General features: G+C 38.5%; 1 non-coding gene across 1 annotated transcript; it reads left to right on the top strand.

Moving 5' to 3' along the window:
• Nucleotides 1–6,967: 6,967 nt before the first annotated feature.
• LOC112724733 (small nucleolar RNA R71) lies at nt 6,968–7,075 on the top strand. The gene has a single exon (XR_003163882.1). It is a non-coding gene; the product is annotated as a small nucleolar RNA R71 (small nucleolar RNA).
• Nucleotides 7,076–12,688: the final 5,613 nt, after the last annotated feature.

Genomic DNA, 12,688 nt, shown 5'->3' on the forward strand with positions numbered 1-12,688 from the left:
CAGCTATTGCCCCCTGTCTTGGTCTCTCCTCAGCAAGCTTTCTTTTGTTAATGGCTTGATTGAGCTTGCTTGCTGGATCAGGGGCAGGATTGGTGCTCTTGTTGGTTGCCTTCACTTCTTTGATTTCAAGACATGGTTGCTGTGTGATTATTGGAGTTTTGTCTTCATCCAGAGCCTTTTGAATTGGTGGTTCCATGAGTCCTTCCTCTATGTACTTCTCTGCTTCACTTGAGTTTGGAATTCTTTGGTTGTCTTCCTCACTTTCTTGCTCTTCCACTTCCTCCCTTGCACTCAACATTTGACTTAATAGCACTTTCATGGAGGAGGTTTGCTATTTTTCCCAAGATTTCTTCATCTTCTCTTCATACCTTTCAATCACAGATTCAATTGTTGATACTTTTTGGTCCAGAAGAGTTTAAGGAGGTTGTGATTTTTCATGTTCTCTTGTCATCTCAAGTGCAGTTTCAGGTTCAAATATTTTCACCACCTCTTTCTTCACTGAAAATTTGCTTGACACAGGGGCCACCTCTTCTTGATCTTCTACTTTCTTCTGTGCACTCAACATTTGATCCACCAGCACTTCCATGTTTGTGAAGGAGTTTTCTTGTTCTTTCTAGTATTTCTTTGTCTCCTCCTCATATCTTTTAAGCATGGACTCAAGCTTTGAAAGTCTTTGGTTCATGAAAGTTTGTGCGGGTGGTGAATTTTGAAAGGGGCTTTCTGTTGAAGCATGGTCAAGTGATGATATCTCTGGATGAATATCATATGGAGCATTAGAATTCCCTTCCTAGCCACCATTAGAATAATGACTTGAATTATTTTGTGGTGGTGAGAAATATCCCATATGATTCTCGTGCTCATCTTGTGGTTCTGAAGCATATCTCCATTGATTGGAGTGCTCAGAAATTGTGATCTCTTGGTGATATTCCTAGCCACCATTAGAGATTGGTGATGGTGGGTAATATTCCACAAAATTTGTTTGATCATAAGATGAGTGGTGCACGAAATTGTGATCTCTGGTAATGGCTCCAAAAGCTTGGTGCTCTAATCTCAATTCATAATTTGTCACAACTTCGATACAACTAACCAGCAAGTGCACTGGGTCATCCAAGTAATAAACCTTACGTGAGAAAGGGTCGATCCCACGGAGATTGTTGGTATGAAGCAAGCTATGGTCACCTTGTAAATCTCAGTCAGGCAGATATAAAATAATTATGGAGTTTTTGAAAATAATATAATAAAATAAGGATAGAAATACTTATGTAAATCATTGGTGAGAATTTCAGATAAGCGCATAGAGATGCTTTCGTTCCTCTGAACCTCTGCTTTCCTGCTGTCTTCATCGAATCAGTCTTACTCCTTTCTATGGCTGGCTTTTTGTAAGGATGTCACCGGTGCCAATGGCTACTTTCAATCCTCTCGGGAAAATGGTCCAAATGCTCTGTCAGAGCACGGCTAATCGTCTGGAGGCATCACCCTTGTCGATGGTTGCATCCTATTCCTCTCTGTGAAAATGGTCCGATGCGCTGTCACTGCATGGCTAATCATCTTTGAGGTTCTCGATCATACTGGAATAGAATTTACTATCCTTTTACGTCTATCACTACGCCCAGCACTTGCGAGTTTGAAGTTCGTCACAGTCATTCAATCCCAGAGTCCTACTCGGAATACCACGGACAAGGTTTAGACTTTCCGGACTCTCATGAATGCCGCCATCAATCTAGCTTATACCACGAAGATTCTGATTAAGAGATCTAAGAGATACTCATTCAATCTAATGTAGAACAGAAGTGGTTGTCAGGCACGCGTTCATAGGGAATGATGATGATTGTCATGTTCATCACATTCAGGTTGAAGTGCGAATGAATATCTTAGAAGCAAAATAAGATGAATTGAATAGAAAACAGTAGTACTTTGCATTAATCTTTGAGGAACAGCAGAGCTCCACACCTTAATCTATGGAGTGTAGAAACTCTACCGTTTGAAAATACATAAGTGAAAGGTCCAGGCATGGCCGAATGGCCAGCCCCTCTGATCTCAGAACCAGGCATTCAAAGATCAAAATATAATCCAAAGATGTTCCAAGATGTCTAATACAATAGTAAAAAGTCCTATTTATAATAAATTAGCTACTAGGGTTTACAGAAGTAAGTAATTGATGCATAAATCCACTTTCGGGGCCCACTTGGTGTGTGCTTGGGCTGAGCTGGAAGTCTACACGTAGAGAGGTCATTCTTGGAGTTGAACGCCAGCTTTTGTGCCATTTTGGGCGTTGAACTCCACTTTGCAACTTGTTTCTGGCGCTGGACGCCAGAATTGGGCAGAGAGCTGGCGTTGAATGCCAGTTTGCGTCATTTAAACTTGGGTAAAGTATGGACTATTATAAATTTATGGAAAGCCCTGGATGTCTACTTTCCAACGCAATTGGAAGTGCGCCATTTTGAGTTCTGTAGCTCCAGAAAATCCATTTTGAGTGCAGGGAGGTCAGAATCCAACAGCATCAGCATTCCTTCTTCAACCTCTGAATCTGATTTTTGCTCAAGTCCCGCAATTTCAGCCAGAAAATACCTGAAATCACAGAAAAATACACAAACTCATAGTAAAGTCCAGAAATGTGAATTTAACATAAAAACTAATGAAAACATCCCTAAAAGTAACTAGATTCTACTAAAAACATACTAAAAATAATGCCAAAAAGTGTATAAATTATCCGCTCATCACAACACCAAACTTAAATTGTTGCTTGTCCCCAAGCAACTGAAAATAAAATAGGATAAAAAGAAGAGAATATACTATAAATTCCAAACTATGAATGAAACATAGCTCCAATTAAATGAGCGGGACTTATAGCTTTTTGCCTCTTGAATAGTTTTGGCATCTCACTTTATCCATTGAGGTTCAGAATGATTGGCATCTATAGGAACTCAGAGTTCAGATAGTGTTATTGATTCTCCTAGTTCAGTATGATGATTCTTGAACACAGCTATTCTATGAGTCTTGGCCGTGGCCCTAAGCACTTTGTTTTCCAGTATTACCACCGGATACATAAATGCCACAGACACATAACTGGGTGAACCTTTTCAGATTGTGACTTAGCTTTGCTAAGTCCCCAATTAGAGGTGTCCAGGGTTCTTAAGCACACTCTTTTTTTTTTTGCTTTGGACCTTGACTTTAACCGCTCCGTCTCAAGTTTTCACTTGGCACCTACACGCCACAAGCACATGGTTAGGGACAGCTTGGTTTAGCCGCTTAGGCCAGGATTTTATTCCTTTAGGCCCTCCTATCTACTGATGCTCAAAGCCTTGGGATCCTTTTTATTTGCCCTTGCCTTTTGGTTTTAAGGGTTATTGGCTTTTTGCTCTTGCTTCTTGGTTTTAAGAGCTTTTGGCTTTTTCTGCTTGCTTTTTCTTTTTTTCTTTCGCCTATTTTTTTTCTGCAAACTTTCTTCTTTGCTGCTTTTTCTTGCTTCAAGAATCATTTTTATGATTTTTCAGATTATCAGATAACATGTCTCCTTGTCATCATTCTTTCAAGAGCCAACATATTTAACATTCATAAACAACAACTTCAAAAGACATATGCACTGTTCAAGCATACATTCAGAAAACAAGAAGCATTGTCACCACATCAATATAATTAAACTAAGTTCAAGGATAAATTCTAAACTCATGTACTTCTTGTTCTTTTGAATTAAAACATTTTTCATTTTAAGAGAGGTGATGGATTCATAGGACATTCATAACTTTAAGACAAAGTTACTAACTACTAATGATCATGTAATGAAGACACAAACATGGATAAGCATTTAATATAGAAAACAAAAAACGGAGAATGTAAGAACAAGAAATGAGTCCACCTTAGTGATGGTGGCGTTTCCTTCTTAAGGAACCAATGATGTCCTTGAGCTCTTCTATGTCTCTTCCTTGTCTTTGTTGCTCCTCTCTCATTGCTTTTTGATCTTCTCTTATTTCATGAAGGATGATGGAGTGCTCTTGATGTTCCACCCTTAATTGTCCCATGTTGGAACTTAATTCTCCTAGGGAGGTGTTGATTTGCTCCCAATAATTTTGTGGAGGAAAATGCATTTGAGGCATCTCCGGGATCTCATAGTGATGAGTTTGAAAGGGACCTCGAGGATCACCTTCTTCTTGGCCACAACATCATATAAGTGGTCTTGATGAGCTTTGGGGATGAACCTTTCCATCTCCCATGACTCGGAGGTGGAAGATTTTGTCTTCCCTTTCCCTTTTCTAGAGGATTCTCCGGTCTTGGGTGCCATCAATGGTAATGGAAAAACAAAAAGCTTATGCTTTTACCACACCAAACTTAGAATTTTGCTCGCCCTCGAGCAAGAGAAGAAAGAATAGATGAAGAAGAAGAAGAAAATATGGAGGAGAGGGGGGAGGTGTGTTTTGGCCAAGAAGAGAAGAGAGGGTTGTATTGTGTGAAAATGAGGAAGAATTGAGGGGTATATATAGGGAAGGGAGGGGGGTAAGTTCGGCCATTTAGGGTGGGTTTGGGTGGGAAATTGATTTTGAATTTTGAAGGTAGGTGGAGTTTATGAGGTAGGTTTATGGGGAAGAGTGGATGGATGCGAGTAGTGAAGAGGTGATGGGGAAGAGAGATTGAGGTGATTAGTGAAGGGTTTTGGGGAAGAGTGTTTATGGGATTGTGTGAAAGAGGGGTGAGAAGAAGTAAGTAGAGGTAGGTGGGGATCTTGTGGGGTCTACAGATCCTGAGGTGATCCTGTGGGGTCCACAGATCCTGTGGTGTTCAAGGATTTACAACCTTGCACCAAATTAGGCATGTAAAATGTCTTTGCACACAACTCTGGGCGTTCAGCGCCAGATTGGTGCTTGTTCTGGGCGTTGAACGCCCATTTGTTGCCCATTTCTAGCGTTGAACGCCAGAACCATGCTTGTTCTGGGCGTTCAGCGCCAGCTCTTCTCCAGGGTGCATTTCTGGCGTTCAAACGCCCAGATGTTGCCCATTTCTGGCGTTCAGCACCAGAACCATGCTCTGTTCTGGTGTTGAACGCCCAAAACATGCTTCTTACTAGCGTTTAAACGCCAGTAAGGTCTTCCTCCAGGGTGTGATTTTTCTTCTGCTGTTTTTGATTCCGTTTTCAATTTTTATATTTATTTTGTGGCTCCACATGATCATGAACCTATAAAGACATATAACTAAGAAAAATATAGTTAGATAAATAAAAATTGGGTTGCCTCCCAACAAGCGCTTCTTTAATGTCAATAGCTTGACAGTGGGCTCTCATGGAGCCTCACAGATGTTCAGAGCATTGTTGAGACTCTCCAACACCAAACTTAGAGTTTGGATATGGGAGTTCAACACCAAACTTAGAGTTTGGTTGTGACCTCCCAACACCAAACTTAGAGTTTGACTGTGGGGGCTCTGGTTGACTCTGTTTTGAGAGAAGCTTTTTATGCTTCCTCTCCATGGATGCAGAGAGAGATCCTTGAGTTGTAAACACAAGGTTGTCCTCATTTATTTGAAAGATCAATTCTCCTCTGTCCACATCAATCACAGCTTTTGCTGTGGCTAGGAAGGGTTTTCCAAGGATGATGAATTCATCCTCATCCTTCCCAGTATCTAGGACTATGAAATCAGTAAAGATGTAAAGGCCTTCAACCTTTACTAGCACGTCCTCTACTTGTCCATAAGCCTATTTTCTTGAATTGTCTGCCATCTCTAATGAGATTTTAGCGGCTTGCACCCCAAAGATTCCCAGTTTCTCTATTACAGAGAGGGGCATGAGGTTTATTCCTGAACCAAGGTCACACAGAGCCTGAAAGATCATGGTGCCTATGGTACAAGGTATTAAGAACTTTCCAGGATCCTGTTTCTTCTGAGGCAATGTCAGTTGATCCATATCACTTAGTTCATTGGTGAACAAGGGAGGTTCATCTTCCCAAGTCTCAATGCCAAATAATTTGGCATTCAGCTTCATGATTGCACCAAGAAACTTGGCAGCTTGCTCTTCAATAACATCCTCATTCTCTTCAGAAGAAGAATACTCATCAGAGCTCATGAATGGCATACGGAGGTTCAACGGAATCTCTATGGTCTCTAGATGAGTCTCAGATTCCTTTGGTTCCTCAGAGGGAAGCTCCTTATTGATCACTGGATGTCCCAGGAGGTCTTCCTCCTTGGGATTCACGTCCTCTCCTTCCTTCACAGGTTCGGCCATGGTGATTAATTCAATGGCCTTGCACTCTCCTTTTGGATTCTCTTCTGTATTGCTTGGGAGAGTACTAGGAGGGATTTCAGTGATCCTTTTACTCAGCTGGCCCACTTGTGCCTCCAAATTTCTAATGGAGGACCTTGTTTCATTCATGAAACTTACAGTGGCCTTAGATAGATCAGAGACTAAGTTTGCTAATTTAGAGGTATTTTGTTCAGAGTTCTCTGTCTGTTGCTGAGTGGATGATGGAAAAGGCTTGCTATTGCTAAACATGTATCTTCCACCATTATTAAAGCCTTGCTGAGGCTTTTGTTGATCCTTCCATGAGAGATTTGGATGATTTCTCCATGATGGATTATAGGTGTTTCCATAAGGTTCACCTAAGTAATTCACCTCTGCTATTGCAGGGTTCTCAGGATCATAAGCTTCTTCTTCAGAAGATGCCTCTTGAGTACTGTTGGATGCAGCTTGCATTCCATTCAGACTCTGAGAAATCATATTGACTTGCTGAGTCAATATTTTATTCTGAGCCAATATGGCATTCAGAGTATCAATTTCAAGAACTCCCTTCTTCTGAGGCGTCCCATTACTCACAGGATTCCTCTCAGAAGTGTACATGAACTGGTTATTAGCAACCATGTCAATGAGTTCTTGAGCTTCTGCAGGCGTTTTCTTTAGGTGAATGGATCCACCTGCAGAAGTATCCAATGACATCTTTGATAGCTCAGATAAACCATCATAGAATATATCCAGGATGGTCCATTCTGAAAGCATGTCAGAAGGACACTTTTTGGTCAGCTGCTTGTATCTTTCCCAAGCTTCATAGAGGGATTCACCTTCTTTCTGTTTGAAGATTTGAACATCCACTCTAAGCTTGCTCAGCTTTTGAGGAGGAAAAAACTTGGCTAAGAAAGCCGTGACCAGCTTATCCCAAGAGTTCAGGCTGTCTTTGGGTTGAGAGTCCAACCACACTCTAGCTCTGTCTCTTATAGCAAAAGGGAAAAGCATGAGCCTGTAGACTTCAGGATCTACTCCATTAGTCTTAACAGTATCACATATCTGCAAGAATTCAGTTAAGAACTGAAAAGGATCTTCAGATGGAAGGCCATGAAACTTGCAGTTCTGCTGCATCAGAGAAACTAATTGAGGTTTCAGCTCAAAGTTGTTTGCTCCAATGGCAGGAATGGAGATGCTTCTTCCATGTAAATTGGAATTTGGTGCAGTAAAGTCACCAAGCATTCTCCTTGCATTATTGTTGTTGGGTTCGGCTGCCATCTCCTTTACTTGTTCGAAATTTTCAATAAGGTTGTCTCTGGATTGTTGTAATTTAGCTTCTCTTAGTTTCCTCTTCAGAGTCCTTTCAGGTTCTGGATCAGCTTCAACAAGAATGCCTTTTTCTTTGTTCCTACTCATAAGAAAGAGAAGAGAAATCCTCTATGTCACAGTAAAGAGGTTCCTTATTGTTAGTAGAAGAAGAAAAGGAATAGGGGTGAAGAAAAATGAAGAATCCAAACACAAGGGTAAGGATAGGAGCAGTGATGTGAGATGAAGAGAAGTGTTAGTAGATGAATAAATAATTAGAAGGAGATGAGGGAGAAGGATTTTCGAAAATTATTTTTGAAAAAGGGTTAGTGATTTTGGAAAATAGTTTTTGAAAAAGGTTAGTAATTTTCGAAAATTGAAATCAAAATTTAAAATAATTAGTTAATTAAAAAGAATTTTTGAAAAAGAGGGAAGATATTTTCGAAAATTAGAGAGAGAGAGAGTTAGTTAGGTAGTTTTGAAAAAGATAAGAAACAAACAAAAAGTTAGTTAGTTAGTTGAAACAATTTTGAAAATCAATTTTGAAAAGATAAGAAGATAAGAAGTTAGAAAGGATATTTTAAAATCAAATTTTGAAAAAGATAAGATAAAGAGATATTTTTGAAAAGATATGATTGAAATTAGTTTTGAAAAAGATTTGATTTTTAAAATCACAATTAATGACTTGATTCACAAGAAATCACAAGATATGATTCTAGAACTTAAAGTTTGAATCTTTCTTAACAAGTAAGTAACAAACTTGAAATTTTTGAATCAAAACATTAATTGATGATGTTATTTTCGAAAATTAGGAGATAAAGATAAGAAAAAGATTTTTGAAAAAGATTTTTAAAATTTTCGAAAATGAATAAGAAAAATGAAAAAGATTTGATTTTTGAAAAAGATTTTGAACAAGATAAGATTTTTAAATTGAAAATTTGATTTGACTCATAAAAACAACTAGATTTTAAAAATTTTTGAAAAAGTCAAATCTAATTTTCGAAATTTATGAGTGAAAAAGGGCAAGATAATTTTTTGATTTTTAAATTTTTATGATGAGAGAGAAAAACATGCAAAATGATGCAATGCATGAGAATTTTGGATCAAAGTATGTGATGAATGCAAGAACACTATGAATATCAAGATGAACACCAAGAACACTTTGAATGTCAAGATGAACATCAAGAACTTATTTTTGAAAAATTTTTAATGCAAAGAAAATATGCAAGACACCAAACTTAGAAATCTTTCATGTTTAGACTCTATGGATGCAAAAATGCACATGTAAAACAAGAAAAGATGCAAAACAAGAAAACATCAAGATCAAACAAGAAGACTTACCAAGAACAACTTGAAGATCATGAAGAACACTATGAATGCATGCAATTTTCGAAAAATGCAAGATGAACATGCAATTGACACCAAACTTGAAATTGACTCAAGACTCAAACAAGAAACACAAAATATTTTTGATTTTATGATGATTTTTTTTTGTATTTTTATTTTATATTTTTCGAAAATCATTTTGAAAAAGAAAAATAAGGATTCCAAAATTTTTAATATGAATTCCAGGAATCTTATGCTCTTTAGTCTAAAGCTCCAATCAAAGGGTCAGGCATGGCTTAATAGTCAGCCAAGCTTTAGTATGTAACTCAGACATGACACGCCTGACATTCCCTACAGCCAGCCAGGCTTCAACATGCTTCATGAAACACTAGAATTCATTCTTAAAAATTCTAAAGAAAAATATATTTTTGAAAACATTTTTTATTTTTATTTTTATTTTTTTTTTCGAAAACAAAGGAGAAATTTTTGAAAGATTTTTGAAAAATTTTTGAAAACTTTTTGAAAAGAAAACGAAAAGAAAGTTACCCAATCTGAGCAACAAGATGAACCGTCAGTTGTCCAAACTCGAATAATCCCCGACAACGGCGCCAAAAACTTGGTGCACGAAATTGTGATCTCTGGTAATGGCTCCAAAGGCTTGGTGCTCTAATCTCAATTCATAATTTGTCACAACTTCAATACAACTAACCAGCAAGTGCACTGGGTCATCCAAGTAATAAACCTTACGTGAGTAAGGGTCGATCCCACGGAGATTGTTGGTATGAAGCAAGCTATGGTCACCTTGTAAATCTCAGTCAGGCGGATATAAAATAATTATGGAGTTTTCGAAAATAATATAATAAAATAAGGATAGAAATACTTATGTAAATCATTGGTGAGAATTTCAGATAAGCGCATAGAGATGCTTTCGTTCCTCTGAACCTCTGCTTTCCTGCTGTCTTCATCCAATCAGTCTTACTACCTTCTATAGCTGGCTTTTTGTAAGGATGTCACCGGTGCCAATGGCTACTTTCAATCCTCTCAGGAAAATGGTCCAAATGCTCTGTCACAGCACAGCTAATCGTCTGGAGGCATCACCCTTGTCGATGGTTGCATCCTATTCCTCTCTGTGAAAATGGTCCGATGCGCTGTCACTGCATGGCTAATCATCTTTGAGGTTCTCGATCATACTGGAATAGAATTTACTATCCTTTTGCGTCTGTCACTACGCCCAGCACTTGCGAGTTTGAAGTTCGTCACAGTCATTCAATCCCAGAGTCCTACTCAGAATACCACGGACAAGGTTTAGACTTTCTGGACTCTCATGAATGCCGCCATCAATCTAGCTTATACCATGAAGATTCTGATTAAGAGATCTAAGAGATACCCATTCAATCTAATGTAGAACGGAAATGGTTGTCAGGCACGCGTTCATAGGGAATGATGATGATTGTCACGTTCATCACATTCAGGTTGAAGTGCGAATGAATATCTTAGAAGCGAAATAAGATGAATTGAATAGAAAATAGTAGTACTTTGCATTAATCTTTGAGGAACAGCAGAGCTCCACACCTTAATCTATGGAGTGTAGAAACTCTACCGTTTAAAAATACATAAGTGAAAGGTCCAGGCATAGCCGAATGGCCAGCCCCTCTGATCTCAGAACCAGGCTTCCGAAGATCAAAATATAATCCAAAGATGTTCCAAGATGTCTAATACAATAGTAAAAAGTCCTATTTATAATAAACTAGCTACTAGGGTTTACAGAAGTAAGTAATTGATGCATAAATCCACTTCCGGGACCCACTTGGTGTGTGCTTGGGCTGAGCTTGAAGTCTACACGTGGAGAGGTCATTCTTGGAGTTGAACGCCAGCTTTTGTGCCATTTTGGGCGTTGAACTCCACTTTGCAACTTGTTTCTGGCGCTGGACGCCAGAATTGGGCAGAGAGCTGGCGTTGAACGCCAGTTTGCGTCATCTAAACTTGGGCAAAGTATGGACTATTATATATTGCTGGAAAGCCCTGGATGTCTACTTACCAACGCAATTGGAAGCGCACCATTTTGAGTTCTGTAGCTCCAGAAAATTCATTTTGAGTGCAGGGAGGTCCGAATCCAACAGCATCAGCAGTCCTTCTTCAACCTCTGAATCTAATTTTTGCTCAAGTCCCTCAATTTCAGCCAGAAAATACCTGAAATCACAGAAAAACACACAAACTCATAGTAAAGTCCAGAAATATGAATTTAACATAAAAACTAATGAAAATATCCCTAAAAGTAACTAGATTCTACTAAAAACATACTAAAAACAATGCCAAAAAGCGTATAAATTATCCGCTCATCAATGAGTTGAACTCCATTTGAATTTTGTAAAACACAACACCAAAGAAAATCGAAATTCATATCTCAGAGAAGAATTTCTTAGTGAGGCAATAACTCAAACACCTTGTGTCAGTTTAAAACAGAAAACAAAAATAAAGAAAATGCTTAATCTAGACTTCTCACTCACTTAAACATTGTTGATCTATATCAATCCCTGACAACGGCGCCAAAAATTTGATGGGGGTGGAAATCAGATTCCACACTAAAACTCACTGGCAAGTGTACCGGGATGCATCAAGTAGTAAAACTCACTTAGAGTGAGGCCGATCCCACAGGGATTAATGGATCAAGCAACTTTAGTGAGTAATTAGTCTAGTCAAGCTAACATTTGATGATTTGAGTGAAAATTGAAGCTATAGAAGGCAAATTGCAATGAATTGTAAATTGCAGAAAGTAAAGTGGACAGAAGTTTAAAGAGCAAGAAATATAACTTGACAGAATCTTAAATGACAAGAAATATAAATTGCATCAAATGTAAAGGGAACTGGGTACAGAGAAATTAAAGAAAGCAATAGATCAAGCAATTGAAAAGAACTTAGGAACAAGCAACTAGAAATTTAAATTGCAGGAAGAATAAAGGAAGCTGGGTGCTGGGAATTAAAACAAGACTGAAAGAGAAGAAGTGCAGTAAACTAAAGAACTCTCAGATGAGGAAATTCAAAAACAGATCAATGCAGTACCAAAACAGAAATGTAGAAGTGTAGAAGAATCAAAACAGCAAGAACTTAGATCATTCATGAAATTCTAGAAGAGAAATTGTCAATTGCAGAAGAGAGAAAATGAAACAAAAAACAAAACTCAGATCTAATTTTCAATTCTTCAAATTCAACAAGGAAAATTAAAAGAGAGCTCTCTATTATACTCCTACTCCTACTGCTCTCTAATGGAGCCAGCCTCCTTTCTAAAATGGAACAGATGCCTTTTTATAGAATTTTACAACATTAAAATGAAATTGAAATTAAAAATAAATTACAATTAAATGAAATTCCTATTCTAACTATCTCTTGTGCCTTTGAGTGATGATAATGGGCTTTGCTTGCTTTGGATTTGAAGAGGAGTGGATCCGGATGGCTTGATTTAATTGAAATTGGACCCAGGGCCACCTTCCAGTGGAGCGCTCGGTTAAGTAAGGAAACGTAGCGCTCCCTTGCCTTGTCCCAGGCTGGTGCCAAGCCTTTGGTTGTAGCACTCAGTTAGTGAATTGAACGTAGCGCCCCTTGCCTTGGAGTAAGGCTCCCTCTTCGAATCTTGCTAGCTTCATTTGCTAGCAATTTTCTTGTGAAGCATAGTGCTCGGTTAAGAGCTCCAACATAGCGCTACTTTGCTGCCTTGTGCAAGCTTTGCTTTTCTCTTCATGGGCCACGAAAACGTTGTAAAAAGAAACGTAGCGCTCCTTTGATGAAAGCTTTGTTGAGTGCTCCGTTAGAATCTTCAACGTAGCGCCCTTGCTTGGCCTCTTCACTATACGCGAAAACGTTCAA

The sequence above is a fragment of the Arachis hypogaea genome, chromosome 11, assembly GCF_003086295.3.
Source record: "Arachis hypogaea cultivar Tifrunner chromosome 11, arahy.Tifrunner.gnm2.J5K5, whole genome shotgun sequence".
Taxonomy (NCBI): Eukaryota; Viridiplantae; Streptophyta; class Magnoliopsida; order Fabales; family Fabaceae; genus Arachis; species Arachis hypogaea.